Source organism: Lissotriton helveticus, chromosome 5_1 (assembly GCF_964261635.1).
Source record: "Lissotriton helveticus chromosome 5_1, aLisHel1.1, whole genome shotgun sequence".
In the NCBI taxonomy this organism is placed as follows: Eukaryota; Metazoa; Chordata; class Amphibia; order Caudata; family Salamandridae; genus Lissotriton; species Lissotriton helveticus.
This window is the reverse complement of record NC_136065.1, coordinates 1,328,686,098-1,328,705,545: the sequence shown is the minus strand read 5'-3', so window position 1 is coordinate 1,328,705,545 and position 19,448 is coordinate 1,328,686,098. Positions and strand designations below refer to the sequence as shown.

Here is a 19,448-nt window from a genome sequence, read left to right as displayed (position 1 = left end):
GCAATCCTTAAATTTAGCACAGGACTGGAAAATTAATTTCTGCAGGAGTGGCGAGGGATGCTCGCACAGTATCTCAGAGTAGCCATGAGTGGCGAGGGATGCTTGCAGTGTATCTCTGAGAGACCATGAGTGGCGAGGGATGCTTGCACAGTATCTCAGAGAGACCATGAGTGGCGAGGGATGCTTGCACAGTATCTCAGAGTAGCCATGAGTGGCGAGGGATGCTTGCACAGTATCTCAGAGACCATGAGTGGCAAGGGATGCTTGCACAGTATCTCAGAGAGACCATAAGTGGCGAGGGATGCTTGCACAGTATCTCTGAGGGACCAGGAGTGGTGAGGGATGATTGCACTGTACCTCTGAGTGACCATGAGTGGTGAGGGATGCTTGCACAGTATCTCAGAGAGACCATAAGTGGCGAGGGATGCTTGCACAGTATCTCAGAGAGACCATGAGTGGCGAGGGATGCCTGCACAGTATCTCAGAGACACCATGAGTGGTGAGGGATGCTTGCACTGTATCTCTGAGGGACCAGGAGTGGTGAGGGATGATTGCACTGTATCTCTGAGGGACCAGGAGTGGTGAGGGATGATTGCACTGTACCTCTGAGTGCCCATGAGGGGTGAGGGATGCTTGCACAGTATCTCAGAGATACCATGAGTGGCGAGGGATGCTTGCACTGTATCTCTTAGTGACCATGAGTGGTGAGGGATGCTTGCACTGTATCTCTGAGAGAGCATGAGTGGCGAGGGATGCTTGCACAGTATCTCAGAGAGACCATGAGTGGCGAGGGATGCTTGCACTGTATCTCAGGGAGACCATGAGTGGCGAGGGATGCTTGCACAGTAACTCAGAGAGACCATGATTGGTGAGGGATGCTTGCACTGTATCTCAGAAAGACCATGAGTGGTGAGGGATGCTTGCACTGTATCTCTGAGTGACCAGGAGTGGCGAGGGATGCTTGCACAGTATCTCAGAGAGACCATGAGTGGCGAGGGATGCTTGCACTGTATCTCTGAGTGACCAGGAGTGGCGAGAGATGCTTGCACAGTAGCTCAGAGACCATGAGTGGCGGGGGATGCTTGCACAGTATCTCAGAGATACCATGAGTGGCGAGGGATGCTTGCACTGTATCTCTGAGTGACCAGGAGTGGCGAGGGATGCTTGCACAGTATCTCAGAGAGACCATGAGTGTTGAGGGATGCTTGCACTGTATCATTGAGAGACCAGGAGTGGCGAGGGATGCTTGCACAGTATCTCAGAGAGACCATGAGTGGTGAGGGATGCTTGCACTGTATCTCAGAGAGACCATGAGTGGCGAGGGATGCTTGCACAGTATCTCAGAGAGACCATGAGTGGTGAGGGATGCTTGCACTGTGTCTCAGAGAGACCATGAGTGGTGATGGATGCTTGCACTGTATCTCTGAGTGGCCAGGAGTGGCGAGGGATGCTTGCACAGTATCTCAGAGAGACCATGAGTGGCGAGGGATGCTTGCACAGTATCTCAGAGATACCATGAGTCGTGAAGGATGCTTGCACTGTATCTCTGAGTGACCTGGAGTGGCGAGAGATGCTTGCACAGTATCTCAGAGACCATGAGTGGCAAGGGATGCTTGCACAGTATCTCAGAGAGACCATGAGTGGCGAGGGATGCTAGCACTGTATCTCTGAGTGACCAGGAGTGGCGAGGGATGCTTGCACGGTATCTCAGAGAGACCATGAGTGGTGAGGGATGCTTGCAGAGTATCTCAGAGAGACCATGAGTGGCGAGGGATGCGTGCACATTATCTCAGAGAGATCATGAGTGGCGAGGGATGCTTGCACTGTATCTCTGAGTGACCAGGAGTGGCGAGGGATGCTTGCACTGTATCTCTGAGAGACCATGAGTGGTGAGGGATGCTTGCAATGTATCATTGAGTGACGAAGAGTGACGATGGATGCTTGCACATTATCTCCGAAAGACCATGAGTGGCGAGGGATGCTTGCACTGTATCTCTGAGAGACCATGAGTGGTGAGGGATGCTTGCACTGTATCTCTGAATGACCAAGTGGCAAGGGATGCTTGTACTGTATCTCTGAGTCACCAGGAGTGGTGAGGGGTGCATGCACTGTATCTCCGAGAGACCATGAGAGGCGAGGGAGGCTTGCACAGTATCTCAGAGAGACCATGAGTTGTGAGGGATGCTTGCATAGTATCTCGGAGAGACCGTGAGTGGCAAGGGATGCTTGCACTGTATCTCTGAGTGACTGTGAGTGGCGAGAGATGCTTGCACAGTATCTCAGAGAGACCATGAGTGGTGAGGGATGCTTGCACAGTATCTCAGAGAGACCGTGAGTGATGAGGGATGCTTGCACTGTATCTCTGAGTGACCATGAGTGGCGAGGGATGCTTGCACAGTATCTCAGAGAGACCATGAATGGTGAGGGATGCTTGCACAGTATCTCAGAGAGACCATGAGTGGCGAGGGATGCTAACACAGTATCTCAGAGAGACCATGAGTGGCGAGGGATGCTTGCACAGTATCTCAGAGAGACCATGAGTGGTGATGGATGCTTGCACTGTATCTCTGAGTGACCATGAGTGGCGAGGGATGTTTGCACAGTATCTCAGAGAGACCATGAGTAGTGAGGGATGGTTGCACTGTATCTCTGAGTGACCCTGAGTGGTGAGGGATGCTTACACAGTATATCAGAGAGACCATGAGTGGCGAAGGAATGCTTGCACTGTATCTCTGGGTGACCAGGAGTGGCAGGGATGCTTGCACTGTATCTCAGAGAGACCATGAGTGGTGAGGGATGCTTGCACAGTATCTCATTGAGAACGTGAGTGGCGAGGGATGCTTGCACTGTATCTCTGAGTGACCATGAGTGGTGAGGGATGCTTGCACAGTATCTCAGAGAGACCATAAGTGGCGAGGGATGCTTGCACAGTATCTCAGAGAGACCGTGAGTGATGAGGGATGCTTGCACTGTATCTCTGAGTGACCATGAGTGGCGAGGGATGCTTGCACAGTATCTCAGAGAGACCATGAATGTTGAGGGATGCTTGCACAGTATCTCAGAGAGACCATGAGAGGCGAGGGATGCTAACACAGTATCTCGCAGAGACCATGAGTGGCGAGGGATGTTTGCACAGTATCTCAGAGAGACCATGAGTAGTGAGGGATGGTTGCACTGTATCTCTGAGTGACCATGAGTGGTGAGGGATGCTTACACAGTATCTCAGAGAGACCATGAGTGGCGAATGAATGCTTGCACTGTATCTCTGGGTGACCAGGAGTGGCAGAGATGCTTGCACTGTATCTCTGAGTGACCAGGAGTGGCGAGGGATGCTTGCACTGTATCTCTGAGAGACCATGATTGCTGAGGGATTCTTGCACAGTATCTCCAAGAGACCATGAGTGGCGAGGGATGCGTGCACATTATCTCAGAGAGACCATGAGTGGTGAGGGATGCTTGCACTGTATCTCTGACTGACCAGGAGTGGCGAGGGATGCTTGCACTGTATCTCTGAGAGACCATGAGTGGTGAGGGATGCTTGCACTGTATCTCTGAATGACCAAGTGGCGAGGGATGCTTGTACTGTATCTCTGAGTCACCAGGAGTGGTGAGGGGTGCATGCACTGTATCTCCGAGAGACCATGAGAGGCGAGGAAGGCTTGCACAGTATCTCAGAGAGACCATAAGTGGCGAGGGATGCTTGCACAGTATCTCAGAGAGACCGTGAGTGATGAGGGATGCTTGCACTGTATCTCTGAGTGACCATGAGTGGCGAGGGATGCTTACACAGTATCTCAGAGAGACCATGAGTGGCGAGGGATGCTAACACAGTATCTCAGAGAGACCATGGGTGGCGAGGGATGCTTGCACAGTATCTCGGAGAGACCATGAGTGGTGATGGATGCTTGCACTGTATCTCTGAGTGACCATGAGTGGCGAGGGATGTTTGCACAGTATCTCAGAGAGACCATGAGTAGTGAGGGATGGTTGCACTGTATCTCTGAGTGACCATGAGTGGTGAGGGATGCTTACACAGTATCTCAGAGAGACCATGAGTGGCGAAGGAATGCTTGCACTGTATCTCTGGGTGACCAGGAGTGGCAGGGATGCTTGCACTGTATCTCAGAGAGACCATGAGTGGTGAGGGATGCTTGCACAGTATCTCATTGAGAACGTGAGTGGCGAGGGATGCTTGCACTGTATCTCTGAGTGACCATGAGTGGTGAGGGATGCTTGCACAGTATCTCAGAGAGACCATAAGTGGTGAGGGATGCTTGCACAGTATCTCAGAGAGACCGTGAGTGATGAGGGATGCTTGCACTGTATCTCTGAGTGACCATGAGTGGCGAGGGATGCTTGCACAGTATCTCAGAGAGACCATGAATGTTGAGGGATGCTTGCCCAGTATCTCAGAGAGACCATGAGAGGCGAGGGATGCTAACACAGTATCTCACAGAGACCATGAGTGGCGAGGGATGTTTGCACAGTATCTCAGAGAGACCATGAGTAGTGAGGGATGGTTGCACTGTATCTCTGAGTGACCATGAGTGGTGAGGGATGCTTACACAGTATCTCAGAGAGACCATGAGTGGCGAATGAATGCTTGCACTGTATCTCTGGGTGACCAGGAGTGGCAGGGATGCTTGCACTGTATCTCTGAGTGACCAGGAGTGGCGAGGGATGCTTGCACTGTATCTCTGAGAAAACATGATTGCTGAGGGATTCTTGTACAGTATCTCCGAGAGACCATGAGTGGCGAGGGATGCGTGCACATTATCTCACAGAGACCATGAGTGGTGAGGGATGCTTGCACTGTATCTCTGAGTGACCAGGAGTGGCGAGGGATGCTTGCACTGTATCTCTGAGAGACCATGAGTGGTGAGGGATGCTTGCACTGTATCTCTGAGAGACCATGAGTGGTGATGGATTCTTGCACTGCATCTCTGAGTGACCAGGAGTGGCGAGGGATGCTTGCACAGTATCTCAGAGAGACCATGAGTGGCGAGGGATGCTTGCACTGTATCTCTGAGTGACCAGGAGTGGCGAGAGATGCTTGCACAGCATCTCAGAGACCATGAGTGGCGAGGGATGCTTGCACAGTATCTCAGAGATACCATGAGTGGCGAGGGATGCTTGCACTGTATCTCTGAGTGACCAGGAGCGGCGAGGGATGCTTGCACAGTATCTCAGAGAGACCATGAGTGGTGAGGGATGCTTGCACAGTATCTCAGAGAGACCATGAGTGGTGAAGGATGCTTGCACTGTATCATTGAGTGACCAGGAGTGGCGAGGGATGCTTGCACAGTATCTCAGAGAGACCATGAGTGATGAGGAATGCTTGCACGGTATCTCAGAGAGACCATGAGTGGTGAGGGTGAAGAACCGGGTTTTCTTAGAACCCAGCGGTGCCAGGGACACACCCGAAGTCTTCGGATTCTCCTTTTTCTTTGGAATACAGAGACACGGAATACTTCTGGATGGCGTCAAAGATCAAATTTATTAGCTGCAGCTAGTAACAGTAAACCAAGCAATACAACACGGTGTACAACTCAGGAGACTGCTCAAGTTTCGTAGAGCAAGACATCTCTTTTTATACACCATATTCTCATTATAAATGTACACCCACTGCGCAAAATTCTGACCAGTAGGACACATTTTCTAACTGAGTATCACATTAACAAAAACCCAATTTACAGTAACCCAACCCAAAAGTTAATTATTAGGACTGTCCCAAATTCAATTTCCACAAGCCGGACAAACCCATAATTGAAAGCTCTACCCATGTAATGAAAAGTCGTAAGGAAAGAAACAAATCAGATGTTGAGTAGGATAAGATATGTGCAAGAAACTAAAATTTAACGATATCCTGAACATTGATTGGCAATTTTAGACAACGATAAGCCAGAGAAATTGGCTTCTTGAAAGGGTCAGTTTCAGGTGACGGGGTCAGCGTCTTTGCAATTCACTCACAGGTCAGAAAAGGGCCTGTTAATGCATACATGAACAATGAGGCCCATGCAACTTTGTTCGTTCGGTTACGTCCAAGGCCTATGTGAGGGCAACACAAAAATGGCGTCACGAACAACTCAAACAAAATGGAGTCTGGTTCGAAATCCCGGAACCTCAGCCCCTCCCTTTGCCATTATGTAGGCAATGACCTAAACTCACGTCAATCTGAATCCAGGTCTATGTCTATTCTCATCAGGTCATCAAGGTGTTGCTGTAACATCATCTTATTATCCTTCGCTTCTCTCGGGACGGGTCTTCTCACACAGATTGTAGCACAAAGGCCACAAATGGCGGGACCACACTGGATGCATAAGCAACACGAGAAAAGGATTGCTAAACCCATACCAAGAAACATCAGTATCTTCCATCCCCATTTGGACAGCAGTTCCCAAAACCATTCTTTCAATGACCAGTTCCCTTCGTCTACATGTATAGACTCAGCGGACTTATGTAACCTCAAGATGTTTTGGTACGCTGTCGGGGCGTTATCTGGAATGAAAACACAGCAACTAGACCCGATCAATTTACATACCCCACCTCTATCTGCAAGTATAATATCTAAAACAAAGCGGTTCTGTAATGTCATAAGGCGATCCGCTTGAAGCTCAGCTGTAATATTGCTAAGGGCACCTGCAGTCTCATTTATAGTGGCCTCGACCACTCTTGTGAGCTGACAAATATTCCTACTATTAGCCATAGGACCCCAAAAGGGCAGAAAACCCTTAAAGAAGTCTCCAACTTCTTGTGCGACAGTATCTTTCGCATCGATAACACCTCTATCATATCTTGTCTTATGGTAATTGAAAGCAGCAGTATACGTAGGGGTAAGCAAAATGCCACATAACATGTGCCTGAAAAATCAGAAGGCAACCATGTATATGCTCTGTCGTAACAAACAAAATACGTGCCTTTAGCTGGCACGAAAGGTGGAGATTTCTGGGATATATAGACATAGGTGTGAACACACACACTCTCACCAAGCTGAGCTCTCGGATTCTGATCATTACCTTGCAGACAAAAATGACCTCGGTGGGGTACAATCCAAATAGGGGGAGACCTTTTTCGTCTCTCCTTCTCTGTTAGACTAATACTATATCCAGTCTTGTTCCAACCAACATATGCTCGCACCTCATCTTTAGGGACAGCATTATACGCATCAATATCTCTGATCATATCTACTATTCCCTGTATGAAGACATTATTACTCGCATTATCTTTGACGGAACGTACAGGAGATGCTTTATTCGCATAGATAAACATTGCTTGGAGTGCCCATACTGACCCATTAGGCGAAAAAGGCAAAACCAAATATGGCATTCCCTTGTCTGTCGTATGTGGCATAAGACCACACACCCAACAATTTGTGGTATTTACGACTAGCTGATGCTGATGCAACATCTGTATGAACGAATTGTTCACAAATTCTGATCTTCGTGTCTGTTCATGTTCAGGCAACGTGTGAAACTTATGTGGGAAACAGTAGAGAAAGAAAGAGTAGGTTGGGACGTAGATGCAAGCGTCTGTTGTGTAACATAAACAATCCAACCCACACAAGCTAACGTAATATTCAAAAGCATTAGAAAACACAGTATCAAAAAACATTTGTTACGGATCAATGTACACATTCTCATTTTAAAATTGATTCTCTTAATACCCTTATCAGACTCAAGAGACTCCATCCTCTAACGTGCTGCTCACAGCTATTACCTTCTTCACTTAAGTGTGCGTCAAGATCGTACTAATGACCATGAACCACAGACCTTATGTCAATACGCGGCTCACCCCTTACGGCTGTACCGCGACCCTGCAGCTGAGTCCGGATGGTGACTCGAAAAAGAAAAAGAAAAAAAGTCTCTTGATCTGAAAAGGTGTAACTGACTACATGAAAAAATTCAATTTTTATTTGTCCATAGGTTCAGTCTTTCTCGGTCTCAAATTGTAGCGCTCTTTACCAGGCACAGTTTGCTCTTGAAAAAATGTTTCTGGATCCGTTGTATTCAACTTTCGATGTGATGGCACAGCAGCTTGCAAAAGTTCGTCATCTGCACGTTCTGACTGAGTCCATACCAATTGTGCATCACTAAAAGGTACAAATCTAGGAATCCTTTCACATTCAGAGTCGGCTATACCATCCCTCACCCACTTATCATACGGTAGGGGCAAAGGAACTATTTTACAATGGGTGGCATGCACCCAGTTTTTTTTACCAGCTACTCTAACAGCAGTACTAGTGGCCAAAAGGACCAAATGTGGTCCAGTCCATCTTGGTTCCAAATTCTTGGTTCGTTGAAAATTCTTGGTCAAGACAAAATTGCCAGGTTGAATCGTATGGCCTGGATCTGCAGTAGCTGTCGGCAAACTGTCCTAGACCTGTTGGTGGAGAACACGTAATTTAGCAGTTAAGTCATGTAAGTAATCCACCAACATAGGGTACTCGATGTCACTATATTTCTTAGGACGAGGCACACCCCAAACATTCGCTGGACGACCAAAAACTATTTCGTATGGGCTACGTCCCACACGAGAATGCACTGTCGTCCTTGTTGACAAAAGAGCCAACGGCAAGGCATCTGGCCATGTAAGACCAGTGCTCGCTTGTATCTTAGCTAGCTTCAGCTTCAAGGTGCCATTATAGCACTCGACAAGTCCAGCAGACGAGGGGTGATTCGCAGCATGGAATTTCTGATTGATACCCAAACCCGCACACACTTTGTTCATGATCTGGCCCACAAATTCACTCCCATTGTCGCTCCATACAATTCTCGGCAAACCATATCTAGTGAAATACTCTTTGAGCAAAATCTTGGCTGTAGACAAGGCAGTATTATCCTTTAGGGGGTAAGCCTCTATCCATCTGGAAAAGGCACAAACAACCACAAGGACATACTTCAAATTGTTGCATCTCTCCATGTGAATGTAATCTAGCTGTATCACTTCAAACGGATATGTTGGAGGAGCAAAATGACCAGCTGGAGTTGGAGTTCCCTTTCCAGGATTATGCATCAAACAAATCATACAATGCTTCACCACATTCTCAGCACATTTAGGAATTCCAGCATTCTACCATACTGGAGCCAACAACTTGCATATTCCTTTCGAACTAATGTGAGCCATTCCATGAGCCATAGTAACCACTGGGAACACATACGCGTCAGGCAACAACCATCGCTGGTGCTCCGACAACTTAACCCAACAACCCGTCGAATCCAACATACCCGTACTTTCTCTCCACGTACTCACTTCTTTTTCCGTAGCTTCAGCCTGAATTGACTTCACACTTTCTATTGTGTCTTCACACATTCCATCAGCCATAACCCAATTAGCAGGGCCTTCAACATACATACGGCTCATCATGTCTTTCGCCGTTTCCTTCGCAACTTCATCCGCAAACGCATTTCCTCAATCTACATCCTCCACAACCTTCTTATGCGCACTACACTTCACAATTGCAATCTGCTTTGGGAGAGTAAGTGATTCGAGAAGCTCATTCACTAATTGCCCATGCTGTATTTTCGTACCATGAGAAGTAAGAAATCCTCTCTCTCTCCACAAACGCCTAAAACTGTGGGCAACACCAAACGCATACTGGCTATCAGTATAAACATTCACTTGCTTTCCTTCTGACAACACACATGCTCTAGTCAATGCAATCAACTCTGCTGCTTGTGCTGAATTCTGTGCTATACGTGCTGTTTCAACAACTGTATGTAAAGTTGTGACGGCATATGCCGCAGTCGTTTCACCATTCGGAAGCTTGAAACACGAACCATCTACCCATAGTGTACCATCAACATTCGTAAGAGGAGTATCTTTCAAATCAACTCTAGCCTTCGTTTCTTCCTCTGTCCGAAGAAAGCAATCATGCTGTTCTTGAGCATCTGTCTCTACAGAAATTGGCAACAACGTAGCTGGATTTAACAGATTACATCTCTTAATGTGAACATGGCTAGCCAAAAGCGTCAACTCATAACCTGACATACGCGCACTAGTAAGGTGCTGTGTCTTAGACCTATTCAATAAAGTATCCACTGCATGTGGAACCATCACAATCAGCGTGTTATCCAATACCAAACCAGCAGACTGTCGGATAGAAACAGCCGCTGCCGCTGTAGCTCTCAAACAGCTCGGCAACGCTTTAGCTACCGGATCTAACTTCGCTGAAAAATACGCACATGGACGCTGCTTGTCTCCAAATTGTTGCGTCAACACTGACAATGCACAACCTTCTCTCTCGTGAACATACAATGTGAAAGGTTTACTGTAGTCCGGAGTACCCAACACCGGAGCCGAACACAATGCATCACGTAATTCAGAAAAACTTTTCTGACAATCATCAGACCAAGGGAGAGGATACGGAGTATCTTTAAGAGTCAATGCCAAAAAAGGTTTCGCTAGCAAGGAAAAGTTGGGAATCCATTGCCTACAATACGAGGTGATACCTACAAAAGCACGCACTTCTCTCTGTGTGGATGGTACAGTCATTTGCGCAATCGCTTGAATTCGTTCTGGGGTCAACCTTCTTCCCTCCTTCGACAAGAGATGACCTAAGTAGGTTACTTCTTGTCGACAATACTGTAACTTGGAAGGTGACACTTTATGATGAAGGTCAGACAAATGTCGTAACAAAGAAAGAGTAGCCTTTTTACAAATCTCTTCATCATCAGCAGTAACCAGCAAATCATCAACATACTGGATAAGAGTAACACCAGTAGGCAACACAAAATCATCAAGCTGAGTTTTCAACGCCTGACTATAGATGGAGGGACTTTCACAATAACGTTGAGGAGCTCTCTTAAACTGGAAGCTACGGCCTCCTAAAGAGAAGCCGAAAATATCTCTACTTTCCTCGGCAATTGGAATACTGAAGAAAGCATTCTTCAAGTCGATAACAGAAAACCAGGCTGCCGTAGCAGGAATCAGAGTCAACAAAGCAGTAATATCCGGGACAACAGGAAACTGTGGCACCACAATCTTATTCACTTCTCGAAGATCGATCATAAACCGATACATAGGTGGCTGAGAAGCATCAGTACGCTTAAGGACAGGCAGAACAGGACTGTTACACACATTACCTCTACTTTCTTCAATTACACCCTTCTCAACCAAATCATAAATAATTGCTAGAAGAGCTCTCTCGCCATTGCTAGATATTTTATATTGGGGAATACGAGGTAGCCTAGCATTCGACTTAAGGGTAACAACATAGGGTGGAATCTGCAAGAGACCAACATCATTGGGACCTGTAGCCCAAAGTGTATCAGGAAGAGAACGCAATTCCAGTGGAAGACAATCTTTAGACAAATACATCGGAGAAATCACTTTCTTACCCACTGTAAGATGTACTCCCGAAGGAGAACAATGCAATGTCGCATGCAGTCTTTTCAGCAAGTCCAAACCCAACAGATTCTCACCACAACCAGTCGTTAGAATAAGTGGAGCTTCCAATTCACAAGGACCAATAGAAAGGGACAAAGGACTAGAAACCGGATTACGAACTGAGGCGCCTGAAAATCCTACGGAAACATTGGTCAAGCCAGACAAAGGTGCGCCAGGAAGTTTAGAGTGCATGATAGAACTCTTCGTCGCACCAGTATCCAAATGAAAAGGTTCTGCCACACCTGATGTAATCACTTCAACATAAGGTCCACTCTGGTCTACTGGAACTGACACTACTCCCTCACTTTGCCCATGGCTGTCCTAACTATCATTATAACCAGCACTCTCACTCTCCATACAATAATCCTCAACATAGTACTGTGCAGACTGACCACTCGGAACATTCTGTCTGTCAAAATAATTCGCAGAATTCTGAGGGGGAAAGGAACGCTCATTCTGGGAAAACACACCACGTCCCCTACCCCTAGGAGCTTGTTGGAAACCACCACGACCTCTTTGACCAGTTACACCATTCGTACGCTGTAGCAAAATCGGACAACTATTCTTGAAATGACCTTCCTCTCTGCAATAAGCACACTGATTAGGACCAGGAAAGGATCGCGGAGCATAAGGCTCAGGCTTCTGTAACAATCTCTGAAACTGTGGAGGTTGCTGAAACTGAGGCTGATTCTGACGAGGCGGATAAGCTTGCTGCAAAAGAACTTTCGTCTTTAGATCTTTAGTTTTCTTCTCTGCTTTATCCTTCTCATCTTTATCCCTATTCTCATAATATTGTGCAGTAGCCAATATCTGGGCCGACGAAGAAACAGCCCATGAACTCTCAGAGTCCTTTAACTTATTAGAAAGTTCGGGAAGCAAATTAAAGACAAATTTGTCCACGAACAACCTTTGACCACCTTCCTACTCATGTCCTGACCACTATGATTGATAAACGTTTCCTCAAACCTAGTGAAGAAATCAGATACACTCTCGTCTTTCTTCTGTTTGCATGCTGCTAACTTATCCCAATTCACTCGCAAAGAAGGCATCATAGTTTTCATCAAATTAATAATCCTACCAGGTAGTTCTGCAACTAAGGGCTCAGGTTTGGCACCTCCTACTTGCCGACCATCTGCAGCAACAATATTAGCCCACGTATCTCCTAATTCTTGCGCATGATTCTCATGACGAATCTTCGCCCACAAAGGTTGAGGAACTACATTACCCATTAACATATCTATGTCAGCTAAATTCATAATACACGCTTCAACTGTCTGAGACAACTCCTTATAATAACCGGCAGGATTCTTACGGGGGTCATGTAAGGTCTGCTTAAGAGCCAAGACCTCTGCTCTTTTCCAAGGAACATGTACCCAAACTCGCTGAAAATGTGCCGGTACACCCTGAATACCCTGATTAACATTAGCAACATCTTCCAGGGGTCATATTCAGTGACCCAAACAATGGAGACAACAGATTAGCAACAGTCTCAGTCATTCGTTTTCGAGCAGAAGGAGAAAAAGCAGACATAAGAACAGGAGAAAAAGTATTAGGAGGCAAAAGAGGTGTAGGGACAAGAACAGTAGGAGTTGAAGATACAGAAGTAGAAGGCAAAGGAGTTTAAGGCAAAGCTGGTAGCAAAGCTGGCACCCTAGAGTGGGTTGCACAGTAGGAGGCAAAACCATCTGTGGAGCACCGGGTGGCTGAACAACAGCAGGAGGTTGAACAACAAAGGGTGGAACAACCGGGGGTAATGGAGGTGCAGTAGCACCCTGCACATAAGGGGGTGACAATCTCAGTAAATGAGACATCAAAGGATCTTTTTCAGGATCTTCAATCACTTTTGGAGGAGAAGGTGGCAAGGCCGGATAACATTTATCGATGGCATACAACATTGTCTATCTGAGACTTCACTCGCACGCTCTTCTCCATCTTCCTTAAACTGCCTAGCAGCTTGTAGTACTGACATATTCTTATCTTTCCTATCTCTTTTTGCTTGCCTAATTTCTCGCTGTTTGGCTTCCTTACGCCAGAGGCGGAAAGAGTCAAACATTGCCGGCCAGGCTTTTTCCTAAATAGCGCAACTTCCAGATTATCTAAAATATTTAATTCGAAACTACCATGTTGGGGCCATCGTAAAACACCATCTTTCTTCGTATAGCGAACCCATACTTCATTATAAGTAATAGGACCCACTCCGTGTTTTGAATAGAGCTCATAAGTCGGAGTTCCAACCGGAGGTATAGGACACGAATCCTCCAATCGGGAATCCTTGTTGCAACCACAACTAAACCATTTCCTAATTTTGCTAAGACCAGGCATCTTATAGCTCACTAATCTAGCTTCAAACTTGAAGGGGTTATCAACTATCGATACACTCGTAAATATACGAGCCCCTCGGCTTCGGCTATTGCAACATCCGAATCAAAACCAAGAACCAAAACAAAGTTGTGGGAGCAACCCACTTATACTTAACCAAAATATCTGTCACGCCACCAGAAGACCGTCTATCGTCTCGCTTTACAAAGGATCAATCAAGGGTCCAAGAGAGGGCGACAGTCAGGGCAGCAGTCCTTCGTAGCCGTCGGAAAGCGGGAAGCCTCGCAGAAAAGACCTTCGGTCCACGTCGACATGCAGGGGTCAATGAAGTGGCGGCCTTCCTCCAAAATTTCCTCACGTGGCTCCTCACGATCCTCAGGCTTGGACCGGTACCGCTGAAGTCGCCCCACCGTTGGGCGCCAACTGAAGAACCGGGTTTTCTTAGAACCCAGCGGTGCCAGGGACACACCCGAAGTCTTCGGATTCTCCTGTCTTGGAATACAGAGACACGGAATACTTCTGGATGGTGTCAAAAATCAAATTTATTAGCTGCAGCTAGTAACAGTAAACCAAGCAAAACAACACGGTGTACAACTCAGGAGACTGCTCAATTTTCGTAGAGCAAGACATCTCTTTTTATACACTATATTCTCATTATAAATGTACACCCACTGCGAAATACTTACCAATAGGACACATTTTCTAACTGAGTATCACATTAACAAAAACCCAATTTACAGTAACCCAACCCAAAAGGTAATTATTATGACTGTCCCAAATTCAATTTCCACAAGCCGGACAAACCCATAATTGAAAGCTCTATCCATGTAATGAAAAGTCGTAAGGAAAGAAACAATTCAGATGTTGAGTAGGATAAGATATGTGCAAGAAACTAAAATTTAACGATATCCTGAACATTGATTGGCAATTTTAGACAACGATCAGCCAGAGAAATTGGCTTCGTGAAAGGGTCAGTTTCAGGTGACGGGGTCAGCGTCTTTGCAATTCACTCACAAGTCAGAAAAGGGCCTGTTAATGCATACATAAACAATGAGGCCCATGCAACTTTGTTCGTTCGGTTACGTCCAAGGCCTATGTGAGGGCAACACAAAAATGGCGTCACGAACAACTCAAACAAAATGGAGTCTGGTTCGAAATCACGGAACCTCAAGGGATGCTTGCACTGTATCTCTGAGTGACCAGGAGTGGCAAGGTATGCTTGCACTGTATCTCTGAGAGACCATGAGTGGTGAGGGATGCTTGCACTGTATCTCTGAGAGACCATGATTGGTGAGGGATGCTTGCACAGTATCTCAGAGAGACCATGAGTGGTGAGGGATGCTTGCACAGTATCTCTGAGTGACCATGAGTGGCGAGGGATGCTTGCACAGTATCTCAGAGAGAGCATGAGTGGCAAGGGATGCTTGCACAGTATCTCAGAGAGACCATCAGTGGCTGCACCAGGAGTGACAAATGCTCCGTCTCCTTGAAAAACTCTTAGACGGAAATTTGAGGGACGGATTTTCTAAGAGACTGTAAGCAATCCAAAAGGTTATTATTATTTTTTTTTTTAATGTTTATTTATACGTTTTTTATTACAAAACAAGAAAAACAAAGCTGTCAATGATATACAATTAATGCATCAGCAACCAAAAGCTATCAATGATATACAGTCAATACATCAAAAGTTACAGTAAGAATAAAGCCATAGTCTTAGCAATGTCACGGAGTATACATCAAATATACATCTTTGGTGGAATTAGCGAGTAGCAAAACAACAATAAAGACTAATATACAGTCCTGGCAAGTACTATGAAGGTTCTTAGAAATACAGGGAAGGCAAGTACAGGTATTATTATAGACAACAATATATTCAGGAATTAAGGAGGGTTCCGACACAGGTTACCAGAAAGAGGAAGCATATCCAGCAGGGCTGTCCGCCAGGGGGGCATTATGCGTAATAGTGTACAGAGTGTGTAAGGCTCAGCAATCCAGAAGGTAATTGCCTTTAATCTTATGGATGACCTTTTCCAATTCTAAACTATTTGAACTATGAGAAGTAAAACCTCTAGTCCCTTATTGGGATCATGGAAACTGAAGTCCCCTTGAAGTAGTTGCTGATGAGCATGCAAATACCCTTAGATTAGAGGTGGCTGAGGAAGACAAATGTTCTTCTCCTTGGCCAGTACATAGAGAACAGTGTCTTGGGAGATAGGATTCACAATATCATCCCAAGAAGAAGTAGGGTAGCAGTCGAAGAGATTCTGGGTAGAAAACAACAGGTTCACAGGTGAAGAGCTCTAAGTCAACAGTACCTACAAAGGTCAATGATATTTCACATCCCACTTCATAATTTTGGAACACCATGGCTAACACTCCACTTTGTTCTTTCTTGCCAGTTTCAATTACAAGGAGCCCCCTTATGGGCATTCTTCACAGAAACACGTTTTGGGTCTATCGATGTATATTTTGGGCTTGTGTGTGCAAATTAAATAAATGTTCCTCTAGGAAATGAGAAATAATGTTGGAACAGCTGATTTGCCATCATTTCTGTACAAGTTTTGCTCAATCAGTGAGTAGAGGCTACAGTTGTGCAACCTTATACTTACATTGGTAATGCTTTACAAATGTGACACAGTTTGCAAACTTAATAAAAATGCACCTACAGTTGAAATTTGCAGGACAGTTCTACCAAAATAGAATCTCTTCTCCTTCAAAATGGTTTAGTAGATTGTTTCCCTCTTTGCTTTACATCATCTTGGCAAGTTCAAAGGTTATTAATGTTGGTAAAGATTTTTTTTAAACACTCAACAAAGTGATTTCCATCTGTAATCCAGCAGGGACTTCAACAGCGTTCTTTATGGACTGTTACTACATTTCAGAATTGATCATGAAAATATGGACACTTAAGGCTGTGTGTCTGGAAACAGAGACCTGCTGTCCAACAGAAAAACTCATTCAATTGGTCTGATGTTTAAGCTTGGAAACCTGACTTGAAACTTTTAAGTGTTAAATGTTTTAGAAACCTTAAAAAGTAGTTTCTCTTGAAGCCAATTATGAAAATGCCCTCACTCTGAAGATATATTCAATGTTGGCATTAAAAAGCTAAATGATTTCTAGAAGGCAGTTCAGGGCAGTTATGGATGACTGTAAGAATCGGAAGCATTTTAAGCAGTGGCATTCTTCAGTAATGTTGTTTGTTTCTCAACTATGGCCTCAGCACAGCAATTTTACTTTGGTCTGGCATCATCTTGCTCGATCATCTAACTATAGAGAAGAACAGGACACAATATGACATCTATCACTTCTCGAAAGAACCCAGCTGTAGGTGGTGTTGTAGTGAAAAATGTTCCAGACCATATCTTGTAAAGAGAGGACTCATTAAAAGTTTTCTTGGAGTTTGAACTACAAGTTTAGATTTTCCTGTTGTATACTACTCAGCACTGGTGTATTCTTTGTACAAACAATGAAGCTGAGTGTGCATACTGAGGCGCACGCGGAACTACTTATGTTCAGTAAGTGTGCGACTGGCACAGTAAAGGCATCGTTGTGTGCTCCAGGCTAGTTCGCGGATCTGGGAACCTGATAGCTGTTTCTTAGGCCAGTGTGTATTTCAGAGTGGTATTTAAAATGTACTGTTACCACTATCAAATCTTGGCACACAAGTGATAGCACATTTCCCCTACTAAATTCCAAGTGTTCTCAAGAGCTTGTTGTAAATTTCGCTTGGTTTTTGCCCATTCATAATTGGGCTGTTACTTTGCCAAACATTCTCAGATCTAGTATCCCTGCTCAGCTTAGGGATGACCTCTTTGCCACTGTTGTGTGACTCAGCATCCCAGCTGCGGGAGAAGCTACTGCAAAATATGGAGGGCCTGCATTCAGTCAGTGAATGATTAGACCTACACATGTTCATGGTCATTCACTTGGTCTGGTAATTAGATCAAGAGATGATGGCTTTCCCATTCCCCCCTCTACTGTCAAGGGTTGGGCCAACCAACAAATGGTGACCGACTCCTTTTCAATACCTTTTTTATGTCAGGTACATTCAACACCCTGGGTGGTCTTAAATTGTACGTTAGAATCTGGGCTCATTGACTCAGGTTAAAACAATCACCACCCCTTGCTAGATATGGAACCCCAAAAAATGTTAAGGAATTTTACTTGCTATCTTACAGCAGGACTAGAGGAAATAAATCTCTTTAAAAACTGGCAAACGCTCTGAAAGTAGACGGGTAGTCAATGGAAGATCGTAAATCACTTTTTTTTAAAAGAAAGCCAGAGAGGATAGTGCTGTGCAATTGTGGCACATCAACGAAAATCTTCAATAAAGTATAGTTCAATGCATACCATCCACAAAAACAGATTCTTTGTGGTTTTTGAAGCCAGTGGCTTTGCAGTCATTACTGTTCCCATTTTTAATACTACTCCACGTATACTACTCCACGTATTCCTGATCCTTCTCGTAAAAGATCAGCTGGATCAATGTAGAGGTTGATTAGAGATCCGTGATCCAGGGCCCACTTCCCCAACCTTTAACTCAGTACATGACACTTCTTAGTGCTGAGAAACACAAAGAGGAGATTTATAGGCCTGCAGGTAATCACTCCTAATTCATATAACTAACACACAAAAAGAAACATCTAGGTCTGAAAAGAGGTAAAACAGAAGAACCCAGCTGAATTGGGATAAAGGACGATTTTCCTCACCCACAAGAGGTGGCATGATTCATCAGTGGGATTTCCTCGCACCGTGACAGCTGGTCATACTTAGTACCGAGTACTTAGCGACACATCATAGCAGGGTAACTTGACCACTGCAGTGCCCCTTCTCTCCATTTGAACCCTGACCTAGGCACGCATGAATAAAGTTGTACGCCTGTCCTGGAGTCAGTTTTAATTACTTTATCCTCCTTTGTTGCATGCACTCCGTACCTCACCACTCTCTAGCTCACAAAAGGGTTTCTACTTGCTCACCTAAAACATTCAAAGAGCTTCTTCTTCTCAGAGAGGGAGTTGTAGCCCGCACTGTGATCGGCTGTCATGGTGCGAGGAGAATCACAATGATGAAGCATGCCACCTCTGGTGAGTGAGGGAATTCGTCCTTTTAAAGGAATATCTCTGTTCAGCTAGGTTCTTCCTTTTCACCTCTTCTCAGATCCAGGTGTTTGTTTTTGTGTGTTACTCTTTAGTGCTGTCCAGTTCTAGGATGCTTTGGATCACACCCCCTTGGTCATATCAAGCACACAAGTCAGTTCCCTGATGGCTCTCTGCCCAGCATGATTATTCAAAACCTTAGACCACCGAATACAAGTATATGAAGGCGTCATAAACCCCTCACTGCAGTTGAAAATTGTTCATGTTGTGTCAAAGCTTTGAGACTTGTAAAGAGCACTGCCACCAGGAATGTCTTCTTAGTGCTAGCTTTTTAACTGCAACCCTAACACAACATCTAACTACCTTGATAATAAATGTAATTCCATATGCTTTCTAAAGTGACTTATATCGGACAACGCTCAGACAAGCAAAGTAAGGGCATTCAAGATCTCAGATGCCATTTAAGAAAACTGCCCACCATGGTAGATAGTCTTTTTACAGGGAGTAATGGTAACCAGGTAGGCATTAGAAGACCTCAGACTCATTGAATCTGGTTACCATGTGTAGCAGCAGCCAGTGGAGTCTGTTCAAAGATGGAGCCACTAAAGAAAAGAAGGCTTTTGCCACCCCAACCTTCCCACCACCTAT

The 19,448-nt window shown here is 45.3% G+C and overlaps 1 protein-coding gene across 1 annotated transcript in view; it reads left to right on the top strand.

The window, feature by feature from the left end:
• SYT2 (synaptotagmin 2) overlaps positions 1-19,448 on the top strand; it is a 100,224-nt gene that overhangs the window by 31,642 nt on the left and 49,134 nt on the right. The window lies entirely within an intron of this gene.